The sequence below is a fragment of the Sciurus vulgaris genome (assembly GCF_902686455.1).
Source record: "Sciurus vulgaris genome assembly, contig: HiC_scaffold_345_arrow_ctg1, whole genome shotgun sequence".
NCBI classification, from domain to species: Eukaryota; Metazoa; Chordata; class Mammalia; order Rodentia; family Sciuridae; genus Sciurus; species Sciurus vulgaris.
This window is the reverse complement of record NW_027632701.1, coordinates 1-5,699: the sequence shown is the minus strand read 5'-3', so window position 1 is coordinate 5,699 and position 5,699 is coordinate 1.

Sequence of the window (5,699 nt, the reverse complement as noted above, 5' to 3'; positions counted from 1 at the left end):
CAGAATAGAGGACACAGACACAAACCCAAATAAATACAATTTTCTGATACTAGACAAAGGGGTCAAAAATATGCAATGGAGAAAAGATAGCCTCTTCAACAAATGGTGCTGGGAGAATTGGAAATTCATATGCAACAGAATGAAACTAAACCCATATCTCTCACCATGCACGAAACTAAACTCAAAATGGATTAAGGACCTCGGAATCAGACCAGAGATCCTGCAGATTATAGAAGAAAAAGTAGGTCCAAATCTTCACTTTGTTGGTCTAGGATCAGACTTCCTTAACAGAACTCCCATAGCACAAGAAATAAAAGCTAGAATCAACCACTGGGATAGATTCAAACTAAATAGCTTTCTCTCAGCAAAGGAAAGGAAACTATCAGCAATGCGAAGAAGGATCCTACAGAGTGGGAGAATATCTTTGCCAATCATACTTCAGATAGAGCACTAATCTCCAGAATCTATAAAGAACTCAAAAAACTCTACTCCAAGAATTCAAATAATCCAGTTGACATATGGGCCAAGGAAATGAATAGACACTTCACAGAAGCAGATCTACAAGCAATCAACAAACATATGGAAAAATGTTCAACATCTTTAGTAATAAGAGAAATGCAAATCAAAACCACCCTAAGATTCCATCTCACCCCAATTAGAATGGCGATTATCAAGAATACGAGCAACAACAGGTGTTGGCGAGGATGTGTGGAGAAAGGTACACTCATACATTGCTGGTGGGGCTGTAAATTAGTGCAGCCACTCTGGAAAGCAGTGTGGAGATTCCTTAGAAAACTTGGAATGGACCCTCCATTTGACCCAGCTATCCCACTCCTTGGCCTATACCCAAAGGACTTAAAATCAGCATACTACAGAGATACAGCCACATCAATGTTCATAGCTGCTCAATTCACAATAGCCAGACTGTGGAACCAACCTAGATGCCCTTCAATTGATGAGTGGATGAAGAAATTGTGGTATATTTATACAATGGAATATTACTCAGCCATAAAGAATGATAAAATTATGGCATTTGCAGGCAAATGGATGAAATTGGAGAATATTATGCTAAGTGAGAGAAGCCAATCTCAAAAAGCCAAAGGACGAATGATATCGCTAATAAGTGGATGATGACACATAATGGGGGGGAGGGAAGGGTTAGTGTTAGGGTTAGAGTTAGGGTTAGGGAGGGGGGCAAGTATGGAGGAAGGAAGCACTGTATAGAGGGAAAAGAGGGGTGGGAGGTGTGGGGGGAAGGGGAAAAATAACAGAATGAATCAAGCAACATTACTGTATGTAAATTTATGATTACACAAATGGTATGCCTTTACGCCATGTACAGAGAAACAACATGTATCCCATTTGTTTACAATAAAAAAAAAAAAAGAAATCAATTCTGGTTTACATTGGTCAATAAAGCATCAATGAGGTAGGTTCATCAATATTAACCTGCCAGTCTTGATTCATCAATATTGACTTGACAGGGTAGATTTATTGATATATGCTCATTGGTGTAGATTCATTGACATCTACTCATTGGCATAGATTTTTAGATAACAACCATAAGGTGTTCATTTGTTAATATCAACCCATCAGTGTAAACTCAAAAATATCTACTAGTTGGTGTAAATTCATTGATATTGAACTCTCAGGGTAGATTTGCCAGTATCTACCCTTCAGTGTAGATTCAGTGATATTGACCAATTAGGGAAGATTGATCAATATTGACCTGTCATGAGAGATTTGATGATATTAACTCAACTGAGTGAATTCATCAATTTTAACTCACTGGTAGAGATTCATAAAGATTGACTCAACTGGTTATTTTCATTGATATTGTTATGTTAGTGTTAATTTGTAAATGTTGATTCATTGATATTGACCCATCAGGGTACATCCTTCAATATTGAGTCTTCTGTGCATATTCATCAATATCAACCTGTTGAAATAGATTCATCAATATCAACACTTTGTTGTATATTTGTCAATATTGAATCATCAGGATAGATTTGCCCATATTGACCCATCAGGCTTCATTCCTCAATATCAACTCTATTGGTTAGATTCATTAATATCAACTCTCTGATTAGATTCATCAATATCAACTTAACTGGTTCAATTTGTCAAAATGTACTCAGTGGGGTAGATTTGTCTATATCAACAAATGGGGTTATAATTGTTGATAACCCTTTGGTATAGATGGATCAAAATAGACTTGTCAGGGTAGATTAGTTCATATCAAACCTTTTAGATTGTTCAATATTGACTCTTCTTGTTATCAATATCAACCCATCTGTGTAGATTCATCAAAATTGACTCATCAGCATAGATTCATCAATAGTGACACTTCAGTGTATATTCTTTGATATTGATGAGTCTATTGATTTGATGATGTAGGTTCATGGATATAAAACTTATGGGGTAGAGCCATCAATATTGAATCACCTATGTAGATTAATTGGTGTAGATTTGTCAGTTTTGATACATCACTGTAGACTCCTCAAATTTGACTCAAAGGTTAGATTTGCCAATATTTATTCATCAGTATAGACTCATCTATACTGACTCTTCAGGGTAGATTTGTTAATATTGACTCTTTGAGATAGATTCCTCAACATTGATCCATCAGGGCAGATTGATTGATATTGACTGGACTGGGTAGATTCGTTGGTATCAACTCATCAGTGTAGATATGTTGATATTGATATGTCAATATAGACTGGAGTAGATTTATAGAAAATGACTCATTGATATTGATGCATAAACATTGATTCATTGATGTAGATTCACTGACATCAAACTATCAGTGTACATTTGTCAATATTGACCCATTGCAGTAGATTTGTTGATATTGACATGGTATGGATTCTTGATTACAAATTGATAGTGTTGACTCATTAGTATTGATTCCTCAGATAGATTTGTTGATATTGACTCATCAGTGAACATTCATCCAAAGCAATCAACCAGGGTAGATTTATAGATGTCAAATCAATGGTAGATTCATTTATATCAACCCAACATATATATTAGTTGATATTGATTTGAAGGCATGGATTCATCAATATTGACTTTTCAGTGTAGACCAGTTGATATAGATTCAATGGAGTATATTCATCAATATCAACTCAACAGGGTAGATTTATCAATATTGACTTGTCAGGGTAGATTTGTTGATATCAACCATAGGGGTAGATTCATACTGACATTGTCATATCAGTGTGCATTTGTCAGTAATGACTCAATGGGGTAGATTTGGCCATAACTACTCAATGGAAATGATTTGTCAATATCTGCTCATCATGGTAGATTCATCAATATCGACTCATAGGGGTAGATTGACCAATATCAACTGTCAGTGTAGATTCATTAATATCTACTTGGTGTAGATTAATTGATATCAACCCTTAGGGGTAGATTAATCCAAATTAACCAGTCATGGTAGATTTGTCGATGTTCATATGTCAATATTTATTTGTCAATTTAGATTCCTTGATATTTACCTGAAAATGTAGATTTTTCAATATCAACTCTTCTGGGTGTATTCATCAATATCAATCCATTAGTGTGGATTTGATAAAATCTATCACGAGGGAAGATTTGTTGAAATCAATTGATGATGTAGATTCATCAATATTGAATGTCCATGTACATTGGTTGACATTGATGTGTCTGGATAGATTTGTTGATATTGACTCTTTGGTGGAGATTTGTAGATATCAACTTTTAGGGTAGATTCATCAATATTGATTTATCAGTATGGATTTCTCAATGTAGATTCATTGATATCAACCCATTGGGGTATATTTTTTGATATTTACCTTCTGGGTATATTCATCAATATCTGCCCTTCTCATCAATGTAGATTCATTTATATCAAACCATCAGGGTAGATTCATCAATATCAACCAATCAGAATAGATCCATCAGTATCAATGGTTTGATGTAGATTCATTGATATCAACACTTTGGTGTAGATTCATTGATATCAACTCATCACGTTAGATTCATCAATACCAACCTATGTAGTTTTGATGATAAAACTTGACTTGTTTGATTTGTCAATATTGACTCAATGGTGTAGATTTGTAGATACCAACTTGGAGGGGTAGATTCATCAATATCGATTTATTGATATGGATTCATCAATATATCAATTCATTGGGCTGTATGTGTTAATATTTACTCTTCTGGGTATATTTGTCAGTATCTACCTGTTGATTTAGATTCATCAATATTGACTCATTGGAGAAGATTCACCCATATCAACCCAATGTATAGATTCATCAATTTTTATTCTGGGTATATTCATTGACATCAACCCTCCATTGTAGATTAATCAAAATCAACACATCAGTGTAGATGCATTGATATTGATTAGTCAATATCAGTATTGCAATATAGATTTGTTGATATTAACTTGATAGGGTAGATTCATTAATATTGATTCATCATGGTAGATTCATTGGTATTGACTTTTCTCCTTAACATTGACTTTTATAAATGCTTATTTTATTTCTGTTAAATCTAATTCTTCTAATTTTAACTTATGGTATCCATGACATCCAAGATTTTAGATCAACCTACCTAACATTTTAAGTCATTATTTTATGCTGAAGGCACATTCTATAAGAAATAGATATTATGCATTAATCATTTTAGAGATATCAACACTATGTTGATTGCTTGATCACTTAGAGAAAAGAATAGTTAAGTAAATTTAAAAACATTCTTATTTTTATGTATTTAGCCAGTTTTACTCATGTGAACAGAAAGGCATTTGGGTCCATTTTATTGTAAATTTATTAATGCTTATTATATATATATGTTACCATATATATTTGGCACCATATACATAATATAGAAACAAAAGCATATATGTAGATACAACATACAATAAACAGGTATGCACACATATGTACAAAATTGATATAAACAAAGAATTCATAGTTTTAGATTGCCAGTTATGAAACAAAATAACTTCGATGTTTATTGCACAGAATATCATATATAACCACTGAGAAATTAAAATAAAGCCTGTCACAAATTTTTATATAACATGCATAGGACCTGTGCAGTTGGAGACATAAAGTGTAGAATCTACCAGCCATGGGGAAGACTAAAATCAAAGGTTCATGTAGGTTACTCCAAAGTGGAAGATTTACTCTCATTTTCACCCTTGTATATTCTACATCCTTAGGTCTTTTCAAAAGGAATCTCTTCTTTTCCAGTGTATTAATGAGATAACTTTTGAATAATTTGACTCTGAATAAAAACAGTAGAAGAAAACATTAGGAAAGAAACTCAAGGTACAAAACAATACCAACTGATGCAGCACCAAAGCTGAATTCACAAAAATACTCTGAAGCTCAGAAGAGGACAGAGGCTTTGAAACATGACACAATATGAAATGTTACACAACTGGATCAGATTAGACTCAGCTCAGATATGAAAAAATTATGGAAGAACATGAAGTCCTCAAGAGACTCTGCAAGGACAATATGTACATATCAGATCCTTTTAATTTTTCCTTACTGTGACTATATGGAAAGAATAAAAAAAAATGCATGAAAATTAGTGAATTCTTCGACATTCTCAGGCCTGGTGCACCTGGCCAATCCAGATTTCTTTCTTTCTTTCTTTCTTTCTTTCTTTCTTTCTTTCTTTCTTTCTTTCTTTCTTTCTTTCTTTCTTTCTTT